A 27,698-nucleotide genomic window follows, 5' to 3' on the forward strand; every position below is an offset into this window, starting at 1 on the left:
TCAAATCTGAAAAGGGAGTGAGAGCACTTGGCAATCACTTCTGCCACCTTATTTATGCATAATGGCAACCTACCAATACTATTCTTGGGTATAGTGTACCTGTCTTTGGCCAGAACTCCATAATCCTTATTTGTCCAGCCATTTTACGAGAATTTGGCTACTCACATTAAGAAGGAAAGGATGAATGGTTAGGCTGGTTTTCTTGTAGCAAAGGATCACATTACAGGTGGAATCTTGGGGTTGCCTGGTCCAAAATCAGACAATTATTCTTTATATCTAATCCTTCTAACAGAACCTTACATAAAGTGTACACTGAGGAAGAGCTTTGCCAGGTCAAGCAATACTCTGTAAATCACACATGCATGGCTTGAGCTCACACTTATTTTACAAATGAGTGGACCGCATATTTTTCATGCGAAGTATAAATGCTCCCTCGTAGTAGAAAAACATTAGCTTCCATGAAAGGGCAAGTAATCTGCATCTAACAGAGGTCCCTCTAGCATATGCATTATTTTACATTCAGAAATTATTTACATCCCAAAGATTAGCTGCTGCTGAAGCCGCTTTCTCTTCTCAAGATGCTCCTGCCCTGTGAAAAAGAGAGTTGTGTTTTGATGAAGTCTCTCTGTATACAGGAATGTGAGCATTAATTAAACACAGACAGCAAGAGGTCTCTTCAGGTGGCATTTGAGTGAATGGCTTCCAGAAAGATAATTAACAAACTTCACATAAAAAAGAAACTGTTTTCTCACACGCTGAGCTAGATTAGTAGATGAGGGCAGTAATGTCCTGGAAAGGAGGTATGTAAACAAGAAAAGGTGGCAGTGTTAGGTTTGTGGTGAACTGCGTTTGTCAGTGACATAAACAGCATGAAGAAGACTTCTAAACAAAATCTCCAACTGGTCAGTGGAGCCGACCCACCACAGGCCTTCGATGGTGCAGAGAAAATAACTTCACATTTTCAGAGGACACTAGTGTGTCTGTAACAGCAGGGATCCTCAGATTTTATTGTCACTGTGTAATTGTCACTGTTGTTGCCACCAGGTGTAATTCTCTTGGGTGAGCTGGGGCTGTAGATACATTCTTTCTTTTCAGCTTGTATATTGGAAGCAGTTTGGTCTGGCTTTCATGCTGTCTCTAACACTGTTTTTGCTAGTGATAATTGAATCCATTTGGACATTTCCCATGCCTGTAATTCCAGTGTAAAAACTATATTGCCTAGAATCAACATTCAGGTTAAAAACGGAAGTAGATTGAAATATGATTCTTTACCTGGGCTTCTGCTAACTGCTCCAGACTTTCATCCTTGTGCAGAGCACTTAAGCATGAACTTAAGTATTTCAGTAGTCCATCTGAAATTGACTAAACCACATCTTAGGCAACAGAATAACATAGATGCTTAAAATGGGTCATAGAAACACATATTTATGACTAAATATGTGGCCTGTTTTAGAGACATCGTGTCTCCGCAGTACTGATCCAAATTGGCATATTTGAACATTGCATAACAAGAAGTGACTTCCTAAATAATGGATTACATGGCTGAAGCTAGGCACCCGCCACTAAGAAACATACTTATTTATCTGTTTCAAACATTTACATTCTGCATTTTACTAATAAATTCAAGGCAGTCTACCAAAATTAAAACAAGTAAAGCAACAATTCATACATTTAAGACAAACAGCATTTAAAGCACTATGATACCATAATGGACATGGCTTCCTTCAAAGATTTCTGGGAGCTGTAGTTTCTTAAGGGTACTGGAAGTTGTTAGGAGACTGCTATTCCTTTCGCAGAGCTACAGTTTCCAGAGTTCCCTGGGCAGAGGGATTGATTGTTAAACCACTCTTGAGAATGCCATGACTGTTTAAAGTGGTATCATGGAGCTTTAAATGTACAGTGTGAAGGTAGCCTTAGATCTGCAATTTTACCTCCATAGCTTTGTGTCCCGTACAACTGGCATGTTTGGTAGAGAACAGGCCTGCTTCCTGCAGGCATTGGCTGTGTGAGTTCCTATGGGGACCTCTCTAGCAAAGATGATCCAGCAGGATTTGGCTCTGCCAGCCAGAAGCTGACTGGCAGAAGACCGAAAGCCTGCTTTCCTTTGCCAATCAGGGAGTGCACTTTAAGGTTCTTGATTGTGCATTGGCAGCTGCGTCTTTACCTGCCTCACACCTGACATTGCATATGATGTCAGATGTGGGGCAGGTGAGTGTGGTTTGGGAAAAACAGCCTCATGGGCCAAATTTGAACCTTGGGACAGGGCTTATTTGGCCCATGGATGAGAGGTTCCTCACCCCTCTTGAACATCAAGAGAAGCAGGCTCACCACATTTGATCTGATCCAGCTAACTGTCATATGATTATGGGAGCATGCTTCTGTGCTTCTATCCCTAGCTGAATGGGCTATTGCAAGTGCACAGATGATTTCTGAGCCGCATTGACCAGCCCCAGGCAATGCACACCTAATCTGATTTAAATTGCAATTGCTGTTTGGATCAGGGAGCAGGATTAGTCTCCCTGCTCTTTCCTTTCTGCCAAAGAGCTGATAAACACAATTCAGAGTATCTGCATCTGGGTCCTGGTGTTTTGTAGCTTGTTCTTAGTTTTTCTGTGTAAGGCTTATTCTCTGCTTAGTTACCAGCATTGAAGCTGATCTGGGTAGAATGAAGCTTAGTTCTGTTATACTGTATAGCTACTTCTGTTATATAGTCTGAATGCATAAACATAGTGTGGTGGTATATTTTAACAACTGGGCTGCATATACTTCTCCTTTTTCATATGTTAGGGAGATAGACTTCAGATACCTTTGACACAAACAAAGGTATTCTGATGAGACTCTGCAAGCCAAGCATTAGTGCAGCTTTTCACCACCAGTAGAATTACTGTGCACTGAAATAACAAAAAAGGGAGATAGTAATAGAAAGAAAGCAGGCACCATATGTGATGGATTGGGGTGTGTGTGTGTGGGGGGGGACCAGCTTAGGAAGTTTAGAGTTCCTATCAGAGCAAGACCAGGAACTGAATCGGAAGCTGAAATGACTGTGACACTGAATTGAACTGGGTTTCCCAGTGGTTTGCTGGCAGAGATGGAGATCAGGTACTATGGATGATGGTTCTGGGTTTTGCAAGAAATAAAATAGATTGCATCCACTTCTCTCTGTCTCCAGTAAAGCTAGGGCAGAAGAAGCAGCTAATGAATATGAAGAACCACTCCCAGGGTTAATTTTGTGTTGAATTGCTATACCACTGATTTTGGCCATAGAGAAATAAACTGTGATGTTACAGTCAAGCAGCAAACCTGAACATTTCATGGAAGTGGGTTTGTTGTTATAGAAGAACTTTTTGCACAAATATATGACAGAACAAACTTAATGATGAAATCATAGCAGCATGTTTTGCTGATAGTAAGTTCTTATAATTCTATCAGACTCATAAAGAGTAAGAGGTCAATTCCATTTTTGCTTCATTTAGGAAATATCAAACCCACCATATTAATGTAGATTTTTATTATGCTGTTATTTTGAGGACTAACAGACTGAAACACTGTTAGAGCCTAGTGGTTAAGAAACTGAGCAATGAACTGGATCCAGATTCAGCCACGAACCCACTGGGTGGCTTTCGGCAAGGGTCTTCTCTCTGCCTCTGACTGCCATCTCTGAAATGTAGATCACAATATCAGCCTAGTTAGCAGTTTTTGTAGGATAATGGAGATAATAGATATGAAGCACCTGAAGCACTAAGGGTGTGTGTGGAAATAATAGAAAAAAACTTACCAGTATTCTTAGTGTTACTTCCATGTTGCAAACCTTTGAAGGTTTCTATAAGGTTTTAAAGTTAAACCTTAAAAAGGAAAAACAAATCTGTATGAAAAAGATGTGCAAAGAGAAGAAAGATGGGACCTTTGCAGTCAGGATGACTGTGTTTGATGGAAAGATCTGTTTTTGATTAACATGCCAAAAAGTACTTAGGTTGAAAAATTTACTAGATGCTTTGAAAGGCAAACCATTTAGAAATATGTCATAGAGTCAGTCCTGGGAATGATTTAAAAGCCAGTGTTCTCTTCCCATTCAAAAATAGAGGTGGGCGTTTCTACCTTTTTAGTGTGTCATTTGCTTAATACAAATAATAACACCAGTGCTCTGAAAACCAAAATACTTGATAAGCATTTGGTGAAATTTGTTAGCCTAGGCCAGTGATTGCCAACATGGCACCCATTTGCCCACAAATGGCCTTCTCTGGCTTCAAGGAAGCATTCTGTTGTAGCAAACAGAGTATGCTTGGGTGCCTCCTTGGTTGCAGCGTGGTGTGGTTCCCCCAGCAGTTTCTCTGGTTTGCAGATGTGCCCATGAACTCCAAAAAGGTGGTGTCCCCAGTCTAGGCATTATAAATGTTTGCAGCGGCATATGGCAGTATAATATATTGGCTGGTTTGGTTGGCATCCCTCTGCCTTGGGAGACAATGGGGGAGTGTGCCTTTGGGAATGAAGTCAAAGGACAGTGTAAACTGGCATTTGCCTGGTGCTTTTGCCAAGTGCTACCATGATCAGCTGATGATTGGCACTTGCAGAGCCCTGTGCCTCTTCAGCTGCACTAGGGAGTTCTTGAAGGGGCATTCCTTAATGCAGCAGATCCCAGTGGAACAATCAGGGGCTCACTTTAAGCTCCTGATTCTTCCTTTTGAGCCGTGTCCTTACCTGCTCCACATCTGACATCATATGTGGGCATAGGTTTGGGGAAAAAATGGCCCCATGGGCCAAATTGGGACCCATGCTAGATCTAAGCAGGCCACAGGTGGGATGCTTCCACCTCTGCAGATACACTTGCAGATACAGGTGTGTAGCAAAGGTGGAGGTATGAAGGCACCATTTGCTGTTCACCTGAATGAGGTATGAGAGACAATTGAAGGAAGATCTCAAGTTCTGGCCCCTGAAAACCACTATAAGTCATGCACTAGGGCTCAGATGTAGACTCAGATTCTCTCCTGTCCTTAAGACAGTATTTCTCAATTCACTCTAGATGCATCTTTTCCCAGCTTGGGTTTCCAGACATTGTTGTGGGCTTGTCATCTGCTTTGGTACCTCATCAACCAGAGCAGCTGAACTAGTTTAAGTTCTCAGCAGCAATGAGAAGTTCACCAGAGACAATAAATCATTGACATAATGAATTTCTGGCTGGTGTGTGAGGTGATTCAGAAATATATATCTCAGCAGATTGCAGCAATCTGTGGCATTCCCATCAGGTGATGAATACTCTGTTGGAACACACAATTCACATGAAGAGAACAAGCAAACGGAAAATAAGACATGCAGTATGGAAAAAATAGCATTTTTGTATATTTTTAGGACATTAAAAACATATATCTGTTTGGATTGTTCATGAAAGATGTAAATGGCAACTTTTCTCTCAGGAAACAAACATGCCTGCACATCCCATAAAGAAAAGAGCTGATTGCCAGTGCCACTTAATCCTGCCTGGAATTAATATCAAATTCATACATATCATAAGAAAACTTATTTGAATAGTGTGTTTTGAAGTATTTAAAGAAAATGAAGTACTGCAATTTTTGATCCCACAGCCACTCTGCTGCTGAACAATGAGCTTTGATTTATTAAAGTTATATCTCACCTTTATTCCATTATGGAGATAATGGCGATACACAACCAGTCTCACATCAAGGCACTGACCAGACCCAGACTCCTTAGCTCCAGCATGCATGCTGTTTGTGTCATAAGAATATAAGGAAAGTCTTGCTGAATCACCCCAAATGCCAACCTAGTCCAGCATCCTGTTCTCACAGTAGCCAACCAGATACCTAAGGGAAGTCCACAGGCAGGACCTGAGTACAATAGGCTATCCCCACCTGACCCTTGAGAACATGCTGTTGAAAGCAACCTAACACAAACTGAAGGTTTTCAGCTAAGCTAGTTATGGGCCACCTTCCTCCATTCTTCTAGGCTTGGCTTGTAATTAGTTTTTTAATTGCTTTTTGGGAGAATCCTGGAAAACCCCCCAACTCTTGGGATTTTCTGAGTTCTTTCCAAGAAATTTCATGAAACAAAATGAAAGGGAGCTCTTAAGATGATTTAGCACTGAAAAGAGAACCTGGTGTAAGCTTCTCCTAACCCTAGCTGCTTCTAATTTAATTGCATTGCAAGGGGTTGGACTGGATGACTCTTAGGGTCCCTTCCAGCTCTACAATTCATAGAGCATGGAAAACTATGTTTCCCACACCAGTAAATGCCTTTTATGAATTTAAACATTTGGTAAAAGCATCACAGAATCTTGTGGCACCTTAAAAGCTACCAAATTAATCTACAGTGGTACCTCGGGTTACATACACTTCAGGTTACAGACTGTGCTAACCCAGAAATAGTACCTCAGGTTAAGAACTTTGCTTCAGGATGAGAACAGAAATCGTGCGGTGGCAGCAGGAGGCCCCATTAACTAAAGTGGTACCTCAGGTTAAGAACAGTTTCAGGTTAAGAACGGACCTCGAGAACGAATTAAGTTCTTAACCCGAGGTACCACTGTAGCTGCACCTGATAAGGCAAATTCTGAAATGAAGGAACCTTCTTCAAAAGGGGGTATCTGGAAGTCTTAGCAATGGGAACAACAGAATGGAGCATCAAATGCAATCGTTTCAAAATAACTATCATCTTAAAAAGGGGATTAAAAGAATCAATACAGCACAACTGGATTAATTTAGACACACGTCTGGTTAGTCCTAAACCCTGCTGACACAAATCAGGAAACCATGATTGTTTGGGTCACCAAACTAAAACCATTACCCTCCCCAAACAGACAATGCTGTGATTTATTATTTCTTCATATGAAAACACTTGTCAGGTAGTTGGTAAATTGCTGTGTCTGCAAAGCTAGATGATAATCTTATTTTGAAGCTTCTTGAAATGCTTGCTCAAAAAACCCCCCCAAAACACTATATAAATATATTTTAACTAACTTGACAGATTTTCCTTTTTCTGGAAGGGGAAATGGAGTGAAAATATTAACATCAGGCATAATAAAAGACTGCAGTGCTGAGCACGCTTACAAAATGGTAAATTCAAGTGCATTTAGTAAGATGTCTTCTGAGTTAACATCCTTCTTCTTCTTCTTCTTCTTCTTCTTCTTCATCTTCATCATCATCATCATTTACATTTATTCCCCAACTTTTCCTGTTACTCTAACATACTCAACTCTCTCAATAAAAACAGATCTTCTTCCATGAGAGTCTGACTGAGGGCTAACCCAGGAGTGGGGACCCTGTGACTCACCAGATGTTATTATTTTTATTAGTATCATTAATTTATTAATCATCTTCTACACAACTGATTCAAGGTGGTATACAATAAACACAATTAAGAACGTTAGAAAAACAGCAGATACATTTAAAACAGTTCAAAAGCAATTCAAATGAACCACAACTCCCATCAGCCCTAGAAAGCATGAACAATGGGCAGGGATGATGGAAGTTGTTGTTCAGCTATATCTGAGCTAACCTAACCATTCTAGTCTTCCCTGCATGATAGCACTTTGTGAATGTAGCTTTTCCATTTGAGAAATGTGTTAGCCTCTTTGCTTCTCTCTGTTCCACTGTATTCTGCTGCTTGTGGACAACTTAGAGGTGTCTGCTGAAATGCTTTGGCTTCTTAGACTTAGCGTCTTGCAGTTGGAGTGGGTTGGTGAAATTGGGGATGTAGCAAACATGATTCATTAAAAAAAAATCCCTCAAGTCCTGGGACAAATTCTATGGGATTCCCACGTTTATTATGTGGGAAAGTGTTGAACATCTTGTATGCATTATTTTTTTTCAGGCTTGGACTCTCCAATTCCCCGTCTGCTATGCTATTGGTTCCTATTAGGTATTGCTGCAAGGGAGGGGAACCTCTAGGGCCACGTTGCCAATTTTAAATTGCCAAGCGACCCATGCCAAAAAACATACATGAGCATTGTTCTTCCTCAAGAACTCATGCAAACATGTGCATTCTCCCCTTCTCTCTTTGAAAAGAGTTGGAAATGGATTTGGGAGTATGAGGAACTAGGGTGGAGTTGCAGGGGGCGGGGGCAGAAAGAAGGAAGAGCCAGATTTCCCTGGCTGGTAAATCAGAGCAATTACTTTATTTAAAAAAGGGAAATTTGGAAATTGTGAGCTGGTAGGTAGAAAGTGTGCCAGCTCCAGTAGGGTTGGGCCCTTTGGCAAAATGTCTTCAGAGGCCTCCTCACTGCTGTTGCCACCACTACCCATTTGCTTGCCCCATTCCTCTAGGCCTGATCCAAGGGAAAAGGGCAAGTCAAACCAAGAAAGCCTCTTGTCTTGTGGTTTACTCAGAGCAGGCAGTGACGGGAATGTGGTGGAAGAGGAGGAGAAGCAGGGCCAGGGAGCTCAAGAGACTGGCAGTGGGCCCCTGGTGGGGCATAGAGACATTGCCAGTGATACCGACTGCAGAGGCACACTCTATTTAGAAACATACTAATAGCCCGTGGTAGATTTTCATTCTTATGAGTCTGTGAACCTTTTGTATGCAGTGATTCAACTATGCCTGGATGTTGGGACCTAAGTCCCGGGCACCACAGCCTAGCCCCCCTAGTGATCACTCAGAGAATGGCAGACAATGGGGGCAGTGGAAAGCACATCTGGTGGGCTGCCAAGCACATGCTGGAACCCTCAGAGGCCAATGCTGGTCAACGTAGCAGGCATTTTGAAAATAAGCATTTTATACTTGGGGGAGATGGGTAGCTAGCAAGGCATGTGCATGCTTACAGATCCTTGTTTTATTATTTTTATTATCCTTTTCTGCAACAAAATGGGGCTTACAGGACAAAATGGGTAAACAGGATCTCAGGGTAGCTGAAGCAAATCCTATTTTTTGGTATCATTATGGTAGTATGCCTTAAGTTAATTTAAAATGCAAACCTGGGCATGCATTAAAACAAAAATCAGGGCTTGCACACTGTTTTCTGTTATTGCTCTAACAGGTCAGGAATGTAGAAGGAGTTGTAAAACATGGAATTGAGGAGGAGAGAGAAGAGAAAGGTTACTTATGTGCATCACAAATGAAGTAAAATATATGGCTATCTAAAGCTCCCCCTCCCCATTAGACCATTAAGTTCAGGGTCTAAAATTACCTTTCTGCACCACTGTCCATATGTGCTCAGTGTACATTCCAATCTTTTATTTCTAATTCCATAATCATTGCCATCAAGCACTATGTGGGCAACATACTGATATAAGAAACCAATGATTTACCTATTTACTCTTTCCCAAGGGCAGCGCTGAGTCTAAGGCCAATTGCTCTGCTCTCAGACATCCTGCTAGGTAAAAGTCAATCCATCAGCGAGTCATTCAGTTGACGCCTGCTGGTCCTGCAGTGTTAAAAGTGACATTTCATGGACAATAGTGTTAAATGCTGCTGAAAGACTGAATTAAAATTAACAGAGGAAAATGTCTCCATCCAAACACATAGCACTGGGTGAGGACTATGGTCATGAGTGGCATCACGTAAGTTCTAAGACCAAAGGTGTATTCAGGAGCTGATTTTGATTTAGGTGTCACTGGAGTGGTGACCTGATGAGCTTCAATTTTACATCTTTTAATCAGCTGGCTATGACATTGGTGTCAATAACTGATTTATTCAGGAGCTACACTATCACAGATTTAAGTTGTTAGGCAATGTACCTTATGCATCCCCCTCACCCCCAAGCTGGTCTTCATCAGTCAACAAATATATGTATGGATAGTACAAATCAGAACTGATCAACATATTTTGAACCACATTGTGTGATACAAATAGGAGCTGATTGGTGTTTAAGAAGGAAGGACTATATGGGCCCCTACAACAGGAAGGCCAAACATTTCCCATACCTGTTTTATACCCTGATTTTAGACTTTGTCATCAAATCACTGCTCCTTGAGTCATGCAAGAAGTTAAAATAAACAAACACAAAAATTAAAATGAACAGACATAAAAAATAAACATAAAGTACAATAAAGTTAATTTCGAAGACAGAGGTAATTATTTTATATTGTTAATGTAGTCCAGCTTTCATTTTGCAAGAAGTCTAGGGAACCAAACCCTTTATTAATAGAACTTTCCCATGTTAAGGGATCACCTGACACTATTTCCCCCTTGATATTGTGAAACAGAGTTCTTGGTATTGCTCTGAATGTATCATTCCCATGAGGCCCTGCCCTTTATATTAGGGTTGAATAATTAGATCACAAGGTTTAGCATCGTGATGCAACCTGCTAGCATTGTGCACATATATTATCACTTAAGAAAAGGTCACCTTAAGTCTAGTGCAGCACCAATTTCTTTTTTTCCCTTGGGAATAGTTCTAAGGGTGGTGTCACTCTTTCGGTGTGTGACTTCTCTGTCATCATTTAACAAGCCTAACCTGAAGACAACAGGCTGCATTGTAAGACCAGGCTTTGATTTTGCAAATTCATACACATACAAATAAGTACACGCAAACACTGGCCTTAAGAACACTCCTTTTTACTCATGGGCAAACTACTGGCAAAGCAAAATCCAGCCCTTTTTTGTGCCCTCAATGAATTTCTCACTGCAATACAAATAAATTAAAACACAAAAGAATAACCCAAAACATACTACACACCTATATATTTAATGACACAGTCATACCTTTTGGGTTACCATTCACAAACCTGATGACATGCCAAAGGTTGCAATCCCAGCTGCAGTAGATTGGGGGCACTCAGACAGTTTTTTTTTTTTTTTAAATGTACAGTAATCCCTCTATATAGCACTGAAAGCTAATGGGAAAAGTCAGAAGTTAGCATCTCGTGTAAAGCTGGATGCAATTAAGCCTGTTGATTTTTCTGGGCCTAAACATGGCTCCTGGATTGTGACTGGATAATTTTATTTATTTTTTAATCATCTTACCATGCAGTGTGGGCACTTCTTTCTGAAAACTAAAATTCATGTTGCTTGGGCATAATCTGTGGTGCAGTCCCAAAGTGCCATCATGCTGTCCCTATGGCAGAACACTGCCCTGGGACTGACTATTCTGTGAACTGACATAACACACGACAGTACAATTTTTAAATGAATAGGACTTCACCAATTAATGGGACCCTTAAAGCACTTCCAGGACCCCATAACAAAAGTGATAGGATGTCAGTTCTTAAAACCAGCTTTTAGATGCCCACTTCAAATAGCAGGTGTGGCTCTTCAGAAGTTGCTGAACTACAGGTTCCATCACCTCTGGCCTTTGACCATGCTTGCTGGGGCTGATGGAAGTTGTAGTTAAATGTATAGTAATGCCATGACCTAATTGCCCTGAGATATTTTACCATCTCTAGAATATGTAAATTTTCCATGTTAGGACAAGTAAGTTCTTTGCTCCTAAATGCCAGAGTTGTTTAGCACCTGCACTTTTCACTAATGCCAAATCAATTCATACAAGTTAGAATGCCTGTTGGGTATCAGTGGCAAAACATCAGTTGCTAGCATGGCTTTTGTTGTATGTATACTGAGATTCAGCAGCCCTTAATTCCCCCCTTTGCTGCTCCCCAGTGTGTCCTGGGCATCTTTGCTAGAAGTACTGATAAGAGGATAAGCAACATGCTAAAGAAAACACTCCAGTATTTATGTGTTGTTATTTATTTGGTGTTTTAATAGTCAGTTAAATGGACATTTATATGTTGACCATATATTTGACAAGCATCCATGTTTGCTGCAAACTTAATCCCCTTTGGGCCATAGTAGCTGATCAGAGACTCCCTGTGTGGGCAGCAGAGCATTTGACTCCATGCACCAGTAACTTCATGCACATTCATGGCATGTTGCTGAACTTTGATAACATTTGTCTCACTTCGTGGCCAGATGCTTCCGAGTTCTGGTTGTCCATGTGGTTGCATTCACTGTATGATGAGATTATAAGTAACCATCACAGTGCAAATGGTTATATGAACCACCTTGAAAATCCCATTAATAAGGGATTTTATTTTAAGGCTGAGATGGATAAATTAAACCTGGCTATTTTGACCACCCCCAATTATACAAGAAGTTAGAATATGCAGGTTATTATTATACTTGCTAACTTGTGCCTGTTTACGGCAGGAATGGGAAGCCAGATGTTGCTGGACTATAACTCCCATCATCTCCGACCATTGGCCACACTGGACTATAACTCCCATCATCTCCGACCATTGGCCACACTTTCTGAGGTTAACAGAAGTTGGATGTTGACATCTTGGAGGGCCATGGGTTCTCAGCAGGTTACAGAACATGGCAGTAATTGGGAAAAAGTTGTCTGATTCTCCTCTGCAATATGGACCAAAGAACTTTATTTTAAGACTTCTTGTCCTTGTCACATTCTGCCTGTCATTTGCAGACTTATTTTACTTTGAAATAATAATGTAAGTCTGCAGTCCTATACACATGTACCTGAAAGTAAGTCTCACTGATCTCAAACAAAACCCAAAACGTCATATTGCTGCTTCCTGTCATGATCTTCCAGAATAGAAGGTGACAGATCTCCAAATATGTAAATCTGTTCACATTACACAGCGAGAGTGGACTTCTTAGAATAAAATTCCAGCAGAGATATTGGATTCCTGCATGGCTTTCAACATCTTACTGTTTGTGTGTGTGTGTGTGTGTGTGTGTGTGTGTTTGTGTGTGAGTTGTGTCTGTTACTTTTGCATATTTATAACCTAATTGCTAAGAAACGAGTGGCAGATATGGGGGAGGGAACTGCTCTCCTTGAGGTCAGTATAAGGCTGCTGCAGTTCCTTAGCCCTGCGAAAAGGATGGCAAAAGTACCCTCGGTGATAAGCCAGAAGCAATGCTATAGACATTAGGAGACTTGCGCTAGGGATATAAGCTTTGAAAGAAATGAGGCTTTAATTGGTGAAGAATGTCTCAAAGTGAAGGCAGAAGGCCAAATGGAGCCCTGGGTGTAACTTGAGCGATTCAAATGGAGTTTGAGATGAATCGGACTCTGTGCGTGTGAGTGTGTGTATGTGTGGAAGAGAATTGACGTAAACTTCCTGTGAGAACGCTGTGTTCGGTGGCCAGGCTTTGCTGAGTAACAGAGAAAGGAGTCAGAGCTGTGATTATTTGCACTGACCAGGGCTTGTCTGGCCGGGGCTGTGCTGTCTCCGCACAGTTGGACTAGATCACGCTTGACACAGTCGGAGAGGGAGAGAGCAACTTGTGGCTCCAGCATGTCGGCCCGCTAGGCAGGTTGATGAATGTTCTGAGCTTTAAGAGCTTGCCACCCAGGCCAGGCCAGCCCATCCACAATGAGTTACAGTTTCCCGATCTCCCTCCCAACGCCTCCTGCCCCCCTCCTTTCCCTCTCCACCACGACTGCTCTCCACATAAACACTGCTACTCTATCTTCAAAGCCCAGTCATCATGTCACTGTGTCAGTTCAGAGCAGACTGGAATCACCCTGCTGGAAAGCACTGGCCAAGCCTCTCCAAATAAACAGGATTAGACAAAATCTTTTCTTTTCGGTTTTCCAGCTTGAGGGTGCTTCTCTCCTCAGTTCTTGTTGAGGAGCCGGTGGGGTGTTTTACCCCCCCCCTTTTCCTCCCTAAAAAATCAGGTGGGGGGACGACACAGGACAATGCAGGTTTGAAGTGAAATATTTCACTGGCGATGGTGACACATTCCCTGTTGACGCCTCTCCCCAGAGGTTAGGTTGCGCCTCCTCCTGAGAATCTTTTCCGCAGGGGAGAGATGTCTGTGGGAAGGAAGCCTTGAGGGATTGCACAAGGCTGTCATCTCCCAGGGAAAAATGTGCTTTATTTCAATGTTGTTCCCACCAGCATCTTTCCCGTTCCATGCATCTGGTTTCATTTTCTCCACAATGGTAGTTTCAAGCTATTTTCTCTTCTTTTCACATCTCCCCCCACCCTCTGACCCATCCAGAAACGATGAATTTCATCTGTGCTTGAAACAGGCTGAGAAACAATAAAAAAGTTGTGGGTGCCAGGGGAAGATTGCTCTACAAACCACCACTAATTCCACAAGTCTTCTCTGCAAATAATTAGCAATAAAACCTTGCATTAAAACAATTTCTATGATGTGAAAACACTGTGCACCACACTCAGATGAGTGGATGAACTCAGGATGTGGCTTTTTAATTGTTTGAGATAAATGCTCACATTTTAAGCTGCATGGTGTGGTTTCCCAAGGATAGATTTCCCTAGTAATGTTTAGTGTCCCCCCTACAGATTTCTTCTTTTTTTTTTTTTTAGTTTGGAAGATTATCTTCATTATATACTTATATACTTCATTATATACTTCAGTATATACATTATATACTAAAGTATATACTTCATTATATACTTTAGCAATATTGGTTAAAGAAGACACATACCAGTTACTGCAATATGAAATAAACTATTGGTGTTGATGCTGACTATGCTTGTTTGGTCCTGAAGAAAACTTTAAGAGACAAAAGGTTGAGTCATTTCTGGATGGTTACAGACATCGCTGTTACAGTCATGTTGAATTTCCTAGCCTATGACAATTTTGGAGTACATCGTGTCAGGCAACTGCCAATGAAAATACAGGTGTTTCTCGGATCTTTTTGACAGACTGAGTTGTTGAAACTAACTTTTGATAGATATAGACTCATTTTTAATTGTTTGCTTAATTGTATGTTTTAATTTAATGTTTTAATTTAATTGTATGTTTTAATGAGAGCCAGTGTGGTGTAGTGGTTAAGAGCGGTAGTCTCGTAATCTGGTGAACCGGGTTTGTGTCTCCGCTCCTCCACATGCAGCTGCTGGGTGACCTTGGGCTAGTCACACTTCTCTGAAGTCTCTCAGCCCCACTCACCTCACAGAGTGTTTGTTGCGGGGGAGGAAGGGAAAGGAGAATGTTAGCCGCTTTGAGACTCCTTAAAGGGAGTGAAAGGCAGGGTATCAAATCCAATTCAGGATGTTTTAATGTCATTGTGTATTTTAACTGTGGTTTTTTTTTAGTTGTAAACCACTAAGAAACTATTTTGACATATAAGTGATATAAAAATTAAATGGCAACAATAGGCTTGCTATACATCTGGAAATTTCTGGACATGTAAGGAAATCGGATGCCTAAAATAGTATCCAGGGGAAATCTTTTTTCTGGTCCCCCCCCAATCAATCAATAAAATTAACAACAAGCTAAAACCAAATTAACACAAATGACAGCTTCTACATGTTCGAATAGGTTTGCCTAAACAAAAACGTTTTAATCAAGTGCTTAGAATAGTACAGCAAAGCCACTTGTCTGATGTCAATAAGCAGGGAGTTCCAAAGTGAGTGTGCACACTAAAAGATCAATGTCTTAAGAGCATGGAATGAGTGTTACAGTATGTGTTGCCTGTAACATTGCCAGTTCTGCAGGCAGGTGAGCAAATATTTGTAGCAACCCCATCCCCATTCCACCCCTGGTCCCTGTATCTCCACATCCTGGCACCATTCTCAAATGTTAGTGTCTTTCTTTCCCTGCTGGGTAACATAATTACATTTCTGGTCACCACTGGTATTGGAGATCATATATTCACTATGTGTGCAGAAGGAAGAAATGTAAAAATAACACGTGATCTTTCTGACTTCTGGTCATAATCTTAACTATATAACAGTGTAACATTTTGAGAGCAAAAACGTGATATTTTCATTCATGTATGTATTGCATCTATTTCTTACCCCCCCCCCATCTAGCAGGATTTACTTCTATCTAATGCTGAAATTTACCGGTACTTGTAGCAGGTCTCTTTAAGTATTAGTTGTTCATTATTGCTACTGGGGTTCCTTTTCATTGCTAATGAATTAATCTAGATGCTCTAGGTAGAAGAAACCACAAAAAGATATTAAGCAAGTGTTTCCTCTTCCCTGGCTTGGACTGGTGCTAAGTGCAGAAAATATGAGAGAATATTTAGCTGGCCTAAGAAAAATGTGCAAACTTAAACTAATGGTTTTTCAGTGCTGCCTGTCTGCCGTTATTGTGTGTTTAGGACACTCCAATAAACTGCAATGTATTTTCTGGGTACCAGGAATTACTTATTTAAATCTAAGCCAGCTATAGTTCGAAAACACCTGCTCACACACTATTGTACCTGACATGCAAAGACAAGTTGATTTCCATCATGTCCATGTCAGTTTCCCAACAGGTAAAAACTGGCATCATTCCTTGGCAGGAGTTGCAAACTAAATTATTGTTCTGGCTGATCCCTATGCTGAAGCGATCCCACACAGGCTTTTTCTACACCCTGGAATAATCAGCAAAATTGCAAGCAGTTATTACTGTAAATTCATCTGGTTGTGCAGAATGACTCATTAGATTTAGGCTCTATGGCATTGTGCTGTTCGAAGTATAACAGGTGCATCTGAAGGCAGTTCTCACCATCTGCAAAGAATGCCTTGAAGGATTAAGGCGAGCTTAAGCACTGTGATTTTCATGAGCGTTGGTGGTAGAAGGATAGGGGATGGGGACTCCCAAAGGTATTTGAAGATTTATATACTTGTTCAAACAACTCAGCCCAAACAGGTATGAGGCATGACTCAGCTAAGTCAGGTGCTGTTGAAGACATGTTGATTTCCAGCTAAGATTTCTTACCTCTCTCTCTGAAATCAGTTGCACTCTGAAATCAATTGGCTGAATTGCACCAAATAATGGTTATTAGTGTGAATTTCTCCAACTAGAGAGTTTTTTATGAAACTTTGCGCATTACACATTTTTTGCAAAGCAATTTCCCATTATATAATGCTTTCTCAAGCATGCTATTTCCACTAATATATGTGGTTTTATGCACACTTTATCCTAGTATGTGCATTTTTGTATACATTACTTGGCCAGAGAATTGCACTGTTAGATGCAAGGAAGTGTACATTTTGAAGGATGTTTGTGTTTTTGTTTACAAACTGATTCAAAAAGTATGAATTAGGTAGGTTCAGCTATAAATGCAAACTGAGTTGAATTTCTCCTCCATCTCTAGTGTATTTTGCCTAGATTAGTGACCACCAGAGACAGGGCCTTCTCTGTGGTAGTCCCATGGCTTTGGAACTCTGTTCCAGTAGCAATCTGTTACTCTTCAAGATTTTTGAAAAGCTCCAAAGATGTTCTGGTTTTGATTGGCCTTTCCTTGAGTAGGCGCCATCTATTTGCTAGAGTGGATTATGGTATAAAGGATTTGAATGGGTTTTATTATTTTGTGTGTGTTTTGTACTATTTTGTAATATAAATGCAGCTTTTATTGTTGCAAACTGCTTTGGATAGACTTTTCACATAGCAATCATGACTCTCTTTGCCAAGTTGAACTGAGATGTGATTAATGAGATTACTCCAGAGCAAGCAGTCTGAGGATGAAGCTCTCATTTTATTGGAAATAAGTTTCCAAAGAACTCTGAAGGTATTTTTTCACATCCAAATAAATGTGTTTAATCTGGGCTCCAGTTATTTAAGTGGAAAAGCCACTTCACACCTAACTGTGACTTTTTCATTTTGATTCTTCCTTGAGCTCTGACTGTGTATGACTGGCTGTGCTTAACTTAGAAAGAAGGTGTTGCAGCGGTAGACTAAAGCAGGGTAATGGGCAACACTTTGAATTTGAAAATATGTAAAGAAAAGATCAAAGTCTGTTATGTTAATTTTACAGCAGCTATAGTTAGCTACCAGTCAGCTGCTTCAATATGCATTTTAGCAATTATTGAAGAGTGACATTCCAAGGGTTTCTTTCCTCCAGCCAGTGTATGAACTGGTCTCTTAGATTACTTTTTAAAGCATGGTTAAAGATATGATCAGAACTACAATGGTTATGCAAGCTAGGGAGAAGAGGTATGAGTGGCATTTGGCTATTTATGGCTAACAGCATTTGGTTCTGTCTGATTCTGTGGAATAGCAGCCAAGTTTTCTAAATCTGACTGACCATTCAGGATGTCAATTTCATGCCGATCTGTCCCTTAAATCTTTTATTGCTGCTTTCATTGCTGTATGGAAAGAGGACCTTTTACTGAATAATGGAAAGGACAACTAATCAGGTGCCTTGCCACCATCTCCTATTTGGGGGACCGTAGAAGAGGGTGAATAGTTATTGTAAAAATGGTAACTCTTCTTTCAAATGGACCTGAAAACACTGCTGTTCTTTGCCACAGTTCTGACAGAGCAGAGAACTCACTGGATAAAACATAACTGGCACCCTGATCCTATTGAATTATTTATTGTTTCATCAAAGTTTTTCAGAATGCAGTGTTTTCCAGCACCCATTCTGTTGTTGCAAATCTAGAGTTAGTGAACGTTAGAAATTAGTAAAATGGCAGAATTTCAATGACATTTGGAGTATTAAAGGGAAGATGCCAGACCAGTGGAAAAAAGTACAGGCTAAGTTTCCTTTTCAGACCAGGGCGGCACTTGGGATTGAGGCCATTAAGCATGACAAAAGGTGTTGATGGCTCATCACAGAGAAGTCCTTGGGTCCCTTGGCAACAGATGGTTGCCAAGGTTATGCTGAGCGATGATGTAGGTTACAGAAAAATTGTCACCTTTTAATACTAGGCTTGGGATAGCAGACAGAAGGGGAGGAGTTGTTTGGCAAGGCGTTTTCTGGGAACAAGAAGGAGGAAGTTGGTAGAACTTGATGCAGGGGCTGAAGGGCAGAACCATCCAGGCGGGCTGGCAGGCAGGCTGGGACAGAGACACGGAAATGTCTGGGAATCTGATGCTGCACTCCTGAGGGGAACAAGCCCCTCTTGAGATGTGAATGCCGTAAACTCTGCACTCCATCCATTGAAAGCTTCCAGTGTAAATACGTGTAGGATAAACTATATTTCTTAGACACAACAGTCTGCACCGCGTCTTGATTTCCTACAGAAACACAACCCTGGGTAAGTGCCTGGAATCTTGCTACCACTTGGCAGAGATTGGGGGTGGCACGAAATCTTTGTAACACTATTTATCTTTACACGTGCCCCTCTAAAGCCATGTTCTAGAATACAGGCAACTCTCCACTTATGTGGGGCTTACATTCCAGGCCCCCGTGAGAAGAAGAGAAATGTGTGTTAAGTTGGGAGCCTGCAGCAATACATACAACTTCCCACCCAACAGCTGTTGAGTGGGGTAGCATGGCAGCAGCAAGAGATCCCACGTGCCATTTTGGAGCCCTTGGAATCTCCCCGCCCCCCACTGAACATTTGGCTCACAGATGTTCTACAGAATTAGGCCTGCAATGCTGAATGCTTCTGGTGGATATGAACCATGCATCTGAACCATGGGAGACCACTCACAAAGCCCCTCCTCAAAGGTCAGTATAATAGTAGAAAGGCAAAGACAAACTCTGTTCACACACAAAAATAAGAAGAAGAATGAAATTAACAGCAAGTTTTAGAGTTATGAATTAAAATACTTTAAAAACAAGGAAGGAAGGAAGGAAGAGAAAGAAAGAAAGAGAAAGAAAGAAAGAAAGAAAGAAAGAAAGAAAGAAAGAAAGAAAGAAAGACTATATCATTGGCACAGAGTATATTGGCTGTTGTTTTAAACTCTATCCCTATCTCCTAAATTCTTTGATTGCATGCTAGCGTGAGGTAATTTCTCCTGTTGTAAATCACTGTGAGAAAAGCCAAATGGAGAGGAGACAGCAGAGCATGGGAACCTTAGAGTTGTACTCCGCAAAGCACATAATAGTCTATATACTATATACACTAACTTGGGCATAAGTCTCATTGAACCCAGTAGGGCTTTCTTCTGAGCAGACATAAGAATATAAGAATAATGCTACTGGATCAGGCCAGCAGCATATCTAGTACAGTGTCCTGTTATCACAGTGGCCAACCATACACCCATGGAAAGCCCAGCAGCAGGACCTAACCAAATAATCCATACAAAATAGCCCTTTGCTCATTGTATGGAAGGTCCAAGTAAGAAATCAAAAGCTCTTCCTCCAGAGTTTCCATAGGATAACCAGTAAGTGAAGCGGTATGCTTTTCAGCCGTATCATGCTGTAAAATGGACACTACAATGGGCTTTAAAGAGCACCAAATTGGTGTAACAACAGCTGGAATATCCCAGTTGATTACATCCTCTGGAGGATCACGCTCTTCCTGTACAGGTGGTTTAACTCTGGCTTTCTGAATGCTGGCTCCCAAAAGGAGTGCACTTCCCAACATTTAACAAAGGTTTCTTTATATTGCCATAAAATACTTGAGATGGAACTACCCCATATTTACATAATACATGTTTTTTTTCCAGGGATTAAAGCTGGAAGCTTTATTGTTTTTAAAAGTTAAATAGGATCTCTTTACCCAAGCTCTACCCTGCAAACTCCTTTCAGCGAGATCTGTTCTACTTTTGGGTATCCCAAGAAGGTAGCTTACATGGTCAATTGCCAGCTTCCTTGAGTCCCAGTAAGGGACATTCCTCTTGTAACGAAGAAAGGCCAAAGCCAATTTAGAAGGCTGCAATACTAAACCACTCAGGGTACTTTTAGTTAACTGACCCACCTGTTTAGGTTTTCCAAATTCATATGGCTTCATAGACTGATCTTTTTATATTTTCAGTTCCCCCTTCCATCCCAAATGATTTTCATTTATCATATTGATGCACTTGTTTCTGTGATTTCTTCAGATGGTTTTGGCCAAACAACCAAACCCTCGAGCTTATATGGTTTAATTCATGGTAAATTTGCAGGACACTTCTACTAACTAATAGAGTTTGTTCTTCTAAGAGGGAATCCCAAAACTGCTGTGTTTTCCTCAAATGGGCACCAAACTGGCAATGCCCTTTGACCCTGCCCAAGGCTTCTGGCTTGCTGGGCCACACTCCTTGGGATTGCAGATGGACAGAGTTGCTACTCAGCATGCAGGCAGTTGCTCTAATGGGCATGGATGTCTCACCCCCTCACTGACTAAAAGCAATTAAAATATGTCTCAAATATTAATAAGCATGAAAGAACCTGGCGTGTACATGATTGTAAATAATACATCAAGTGCACATGTTGGAAGAGGGAATTCCATAGCCTGGGTGCCACTAATGTGCTGGTAGCACAGACCAGCTTCAAATGATAGGGACATCTGGAGAACTCAGCTTTCGCCTGTTCTGGGAATAGACTGATAGGAATCAGTGAAACTGGGCAGTTTATTAGGCTGATAACCATAATATTTACCTTTCGTGTACTTCCAGAGGAGTAGCTGTGTTAGTCTGTTGCAGCAAAATCAACAGTGTCTTGTGGCACCTTAAAGACAAACAAATTTATTCTGGCATAAGCTTTGCTTGAGTCCCTGGAAGCTTATGCCACAATAAATATGTTAGTTTTGCATGCACTGCAGCTGATCTACTTTAGTGTTTTCCTTGTTTATGTCAGAGATTGGGTACAGAAGGGTGTGTGTGTGTGTGTGTGTGTGTGTGTGTGTGTGAACTGTGCTGGAAGTTCCTTCCTCTCATCCCAGGATTCCCCAGAGCCTTTTGTGCTTTCCAAAAATACACCAATCCTTTCCCAGTTCCCTGCAGCCATGATTGCTGTAAAACTCTGGTCTTGTTTAGAAGAGAAAACAGATTCTTAAGATTCTCCCGTGGAAGCTGTAACAGCAGCCAGTTCATGTTATGTTTTTAGGCCACGTAGATTCCTCAGCTAAGGCTGCAAGCATTTCTTTGCTTTCATGGGAGTAAATCCCATTGAACTCAACGTACAAGATTGCATGGTAACTGGCTCACAGTAGGCTGTTGCTGCATTAAAGGGAACAGTGCAGAAAAAACTGAGTCAACGTGCTCCATACAAGTCTGAAAATGGGAGATATGTAGACATAAAAACAAAAGAATGAAGACATGTTTTTATGCTAAGATTCTTGCTGCCCAAAGCATTCCTGGAAACACAGCTTCTGACAGCTTTTGGTGGGATGTGAAGAAACTGCCCCCCCATCTTTTTTTAAATGCAGAGTTGCAGGTTAAAGAAACCACATGAATACCATGCCTCAGCATTGTAGACATGGCCTGTAGCCCCAGAAATTATAGCTGCTTGTTGCATGAATTACTTTTCCCCCTCCGTGCTCACCCTATTCGCAACAATAATAGCAGAACTGTTATTACTTTTGGCCCAACAAAACAACACTGTGGAAATGCTGCTCCAAAAGGAAGTGTTTCCAGTTCCACATCTCTTTCAAGAATTATTTTCCCATGTCGTTTCTGGAAACTTTTCAGGAAACCACATTCCCTTTCTTGTCCCTATCCAGCAGCCTGATCTTTTCCCACTCAGAGTAATGCTCGGACCTCTTCATCACAAAGAATGAGCTGGAATGGAAAGCTAAAGCAAAAGGTTTTTTTATATGTATATAAAGTGCTGGGTTTCTAGCACTTATTCATAGGGTTTATTTAAAGAAGAAATATCCTAATGAGAGTGAATGCTCTGCTTACCCGTTCTTGGGAGATGAGAATTTACATCACTTTCTTTTTTAAGCTGCCGGGTCTTATCCCCATTCTTGAGCAACTGCTGTAGCCACTTAGGTCAGGCTGACCCCAGCCACAGCTTAACTGTGTGATTGTTGGGGAGCTGTTTTCTGTGTTGTTCCATAGTGGGGTTTTTTTTTTTTTGCTTTGGTTTTACTTGGCTTGAGTCAATTCCCTGCTTTTCTTACAGTTCTCAGAATGAACCTGGGAAAGCAGAGGTCCAGACACAGCCACTTGATTCAGCTGTAATGACAAACTACAGGTTGGCACTGTGTGAACGAGTCGTGTGCTTATGTATTCTTTCCTTCCTGTGTACCTCAACTTCAGCTCAAACTGTGTGAAGCTAGTTTGCAGGCTGTTTGGAGGGCATCTGCAAATCAGGGTTGTTGTTGTTTTTTCCCCTGGATGAAAAGGTAAATTATGAGGTGAGAGAGGAGGAGGAGGAAGTAACTGAGTGCTTAGATTGAGAAGGTAGTATGAGTGTGAGTGGCATAAGGAGTGCGAGGAGGAAGCATGCCATCTTGATGCTTGTTCCAGCAGTGAATTGGCCCAGTGACACAGAATGCAAGGGCATTTGTGTAAGGGCTCATCCACACTCACCTTTTGTCCTGTGCTTTCTAGACACAGGGGTCTGTGCTTTAAAGCTCCATATCCTGCTCTTTACTGGTGAATCAGAGCAAACTGCAGAAAATCCTAATTGCTGTTCGTACCAATTCAGTGTTAAAGAGTGGGTTTTCCAGGGGGGAAACAGCAGGGCGAAAAAAAGTGCTCGGACATGGAGCTTTAAAGTGTGGACCAGGGCCTAGAAAGCACAGGGCAAAAAGAGTATGTGGATGAGCCCCCTGTCACCCCTCTCAGCCTACTGTGTAGGGGCATGCACTATCCTCTAATTTTGCCTTCCTAAATGTGCCTGAAATAATTTTCTGGGTTTCTATTCCCCCCCCCACCCCAAAAAATGCACTCTGAAAGAAAAATGTAAAACAATGATTTAATAGACATTAAAACATCAAACACTGTCACATCAACACACTGTACTAAATAATTTCTGTAACACTATTTTAAAGTAGCATTTACTGTCAAATACAAATGCAATTGTAATTGCAGCACTTAATGTGCTAAATATTGCAGTAAATATAAAATGCACCTTTTCTTCCTTCCTTTTTCAAAAAGGAAGATGAAGAACTGGATGACTAATGCTAGCTCTATTATGCAATCTTCAGTGGCAACTTTGAAAAGGCGACTGCAAGCTTAATGACTATTGCATGGCCAATTAAAAGCACTCTGTTGGCCTTGTTTCATTATCTTGCTATTCTTCAAGCCCCTTTTCCATTGACCCTATTATTCAGTGCTGTGTTTTGAGAGGGCCCTGGGCAAGAAATTCTCACTGCCACCAGCTTTCAAGGAGCCAACACTGAAATCAAAGAATCATAGAATTGTAGAGTTGGAAGAGATCACCAGGGTCATCTAGTCCAACCCCCTGCAGTGCAGGAATCTTTTGTCCAATGTGGGGCTCAAACCCACGACCCTGAGATTAAGACAGTCATGCTCTGCTGACTGAGGTATCCCTGTGGCATAAAAACCTGGGAGCTCTTACTCTGTATTTTTTTCTGTTACTCAGTCAAATTTCAGTAAGGCCTGGAGTTTTAGTTTTAATTTTAAATTGACATGGAATATCAGATGGAAATGAGGTTTTGCTTTATGTCTGTTGATTGCCATGTGTGATGCCAGAATGGAATTTTGCCCAGGTGAGACAACTAGATCATTTGCTTCCTGTGCTGGTCCTGGGGGCTAACCGAGAGGCGAGGTCCGAGTCCAGTCCGAGGTCGAGGGTGCAGTATGGAGACAGTCCGTCAAAGCTGAAGCTGGGTCCAAGGCAGGGAGTCGGGTGAGTTTAGGAGCTCCGACAGAGAGGCAGGACAGGGTGCAGGCAGGAACAGGCTACCAACGATGTTGCTCCCACAACTTGGGACTGGGGCTGGCTGGCTTTTATCTGCTCCGAGGCATAGGGCGGCCTCGGTCCACAGGTGACTTGCCTCTCCTGGCCTGGAGGCGAGCACTCCTCCTGCAGGAACTTAGTTCCCTCCACCTCTCTGCCCTGAGTCTCTGCAGCTCAGGAGAGGCTGGAGAGTTACCAGACCCAGAGGCAACCTCAGCTTCCTCTGATGGGGCTGAGGGTGGAGCACCTGCAGGCAATGGGTCCTCCATCCCCTCAGGAGCCAGAGCAAACTCAGCTGGTGCCTGCACCTGAGGATCCAGCACAGGCGAGGACCCTTCAGGCTCATGCCCCAGCCCTGGCTCAGCTGTTTCTGGAGGCGGGGACTCCTGTGCAGGCTGGGATTCCTCAGGTTCAGCCTCTGAATCCGATTCCCAGGCCATCACACTTCCCCTTTAGCATAAAAACAGACATTGCTTGAATCTCTAGAAGGGGTGGGGAACATGTGGTATTCCAGATGTTGTTGGACTCCAACTCCCATCATCCCCAGCCAGCTTGTCTACTAGTTGGGGATGGTGGGAATTGTTGCAACTTCTGGAGAGACACAAGTTCCCCACCACTGACACTGGTACAAGTTAACATGGGTGTTCTGTACCAAATTTGCCTTATTAGTTGGGCTTTGTGATACTACTGTACTCTGGATTTTGTGGAGTTAACTTGGGAAGCAGGGGCTGATGTTTTGAGGAACCCCCTTTTTGGCAGGGAATCAGGCAGAATGTTCTCCAGTCCAACAATTCTAAAACTGTGCATCACAGTTTATGTATAATTATTAAAAGAGCTGCTGTGGAAGAGGGGCGTACATTTCAACAGCAAGTAAAATAAGTTAAGGGAAAAGACAGGAAAGGCTAAATGTGAATGCCCCTCAGTTAAATTAACATCAACAGCCAAACAGGCAACATGCTATAACAGGCTAAGAAATGTGGACTTTTTTTTACTCATTGTCTGAGAACCTCAAGAGACACACACATTGCCATTCTTATTTTTTTTAAAAAAAAGTCTGATCAGTGCTTTTGTTATTTTACCTACCAATCCAGTTTGGGGAGTGAGCCAGTGTCTTTCCATGAAATGAGAAAACAAGGATATTTCTGCCAAGTATGTTAATTTGTGCAGAGTTTGGTTATTGAGCAATACTTGTTGTAACAAAGAGCAGTCGCTTGACGGCTTCTGTGCCATAAGGACAGTTAAGATTTTCAAGATGCCTTTCCAGTGATTGGGATGATCATGCTGTTTTGAATTTCTTTCTTACACTGTTTTGATTGTCCTGTGTGTGGGAGGTGAGAATTACTAGAGTAAATCCCTGCACCACAGTTCCCTACAGGCAAATCAAGCCCATAAAATGCCACCTTGGATGGAAGGGACAAAAGTATATTAGATGTCCATGGGTATCAGCCATTCAGTAAAATCCTAGTTTTGTTTTATTAAATGTTTTGGTGAGAGATATTTTAATGAAAGGCAAGACATGCTGAATTTAAACTTTTGGTTTCAAAAATCTACTGCAAGGACTTAAGATTTGGAATTGACCAAATCTGTTACCACTTCATCAAATCCATCTTTAGCTATGCTAAAATGTGGCCTTCAAGAAATGGAAGTAGGCATATCAGCAAGTGTAGCCAAGAGGAACATCTGGTGGAACATCTGAGAGCAGGGCCTGCAGATCTCTTTCTTCCCATGCAGAATATTAAAAGGAAGTTTGTGTAATCAGAGTCAGTTTTACAATGAAGCAAAATGAAGCAGTTTTTTTCAAACAGCAGAATCCAGAAGCAATGCCAGTTTCCTGTATCTAGGCCCTGGTCCTGAGCAAACGGGCACCATTTTGACTGTGTGTTTAGGTGCAAAAGGGTCTAAGGCTAGCACTGAAAGTCAAAGGGCAAGTATCAAAGCAAGATGCTGAGATCTACTTTTAGAGGCAATTAAGAATATTAAGAGCTTTTGTTGGAGATTTTTCATTTGATGACAACTTAGTGTTAGCAACACAGAAAAGGTAAAGGTAAAGGGACCCGTCTTTATTTCTATATGCTTACAGCTTGGGTTCTGTCCAACTCTACTTTGCCTCTTTCCATTCACTATTGGGAAATGTAAAACATGCTATAATTTATTTTCTTTATGACAGAAGTAGGTAAAATTTGCAGACATAGTACCTCTCCAGAGTGGATAAAGCTTGCCAGATCATAGCTAAATCTGTTCAGGACCTTCTGAGTGGGGCACTTTTAAAATATGAGTGTTGGTGGCGGGTTTTTTTTTGTTTTTTAGAAAAAGAAACATCTATAACTTCTTAATTGTTGAGCAGAATTGGATGAAATTTTCAGGCAACGTTGATCCTTCTGAAGGCTCTGCCAAATGTCAGAAGCATAGATGCAATGGTTTCCCAGAAGGGCAGCTGTGTGTGTGTGTGTGTGTGTGTGTGTGTACTGTATGTGTGTGTATGTATGTATGTATGTATGTATGTATCTCATCAGACCATAATCCCTATGTGCTGCATTGCTAGTTCAGGATTTGGGATTTGTCAAAATTCAATGTACAATCCTAGTAAACTGCTTTGTTCCTTTGGCATGCACATCTAGAACATAGTACCATGGTATAACACAATTAATTTGTGCAACCTATGGGTTGATGATAAATATAGCTGATTCCATTCAGGTGAGTTGTAGCAATTCTGATATTAGAGCAGGTCTGCAGCTCTTCCTTATTGGCCTATTCTTCCTCTCTCCAAGGAACTCAGGATGGCGTACACTGTTTTTGATACCTCTTTATTCTCACAACAATTTGTTGATTTTTAAAATAGTGGTTTTTAATTGTTTTTACTGGTAATTTTATTGTTTTATTCTCTTTGTAAACCATGTTGAGGTTGTGTTTTTTTAAATATATAAACAAGCAGTGTATAAATTTTATGAAATAAACACATCAACAGGATCTCCATATGTAATTGCATATGATTAATTGCCCAACTCCTGTTTGAAAGCCTTTTGAAGGATGATATAACTACCTAATTAAAATGAAGCAAGCTGTGCTACGGCCACTGCTAATGGTGAGCTCCACTCATGAGAACCTTTTGAATAATTTCTCTCTCTGGAGAAATTTGGCAAAATGGTGCCTCTAATTTCTCTGCTTACAAATGGCATAGCAAATTTCATTTCCATTTATAAATTGCTTCCTACGAAACTTTTCAAAGTGATTAAGCAATTTAAAACATCAACAAAAAGGACACATATAAACATTTTCATATATATAAACAATTTCAAATCCAATACAGATACAGACTGATAAAAACCTCCACTTGTAAGGCTTGTTGGTGGCTCGCAGTTGCTTAGGT

At 41.3% G+C, this 27,698-nt stretch overlaps 1 long non-coding RNA gene across 1 annotated transcript; it reads right to left on the reverse strand.

Annotated features, from left to right (window-relative positions):
* Positions 1 to 2,139: 2,139 nt before the first annotated feature.
* Positions 2,140 to 9,365, reverse strand: LOC310766683. The gene is made up of 3 exons (XR_014550355.1): positions 9,249 to 9,365; positions 5,627 to 5,717; positions 2,140 to 3,655 (listed from the first exon to the last, which is right to left on the reverse strand). It is a non-coding gene; the product is annotated as an uncharacterized lncRNA (long non-coding RNA).
* Positions 9,366 to 27,698: the final 18,333 nt, after the last annotated feature.

This window comes from Podarcis filfolensis, assembly GCF_964270895.1.
Source record: "Podarcis filfolensis genome assembly, chromosome: 7".
Classification (NCBI taxonomy): domain Eukaryota; kingdom Metazoa; phylum Chordata; class Lepidosauria; order Squamata; family Lacertidae; genus Podarcis; species Podarcis filfolensis.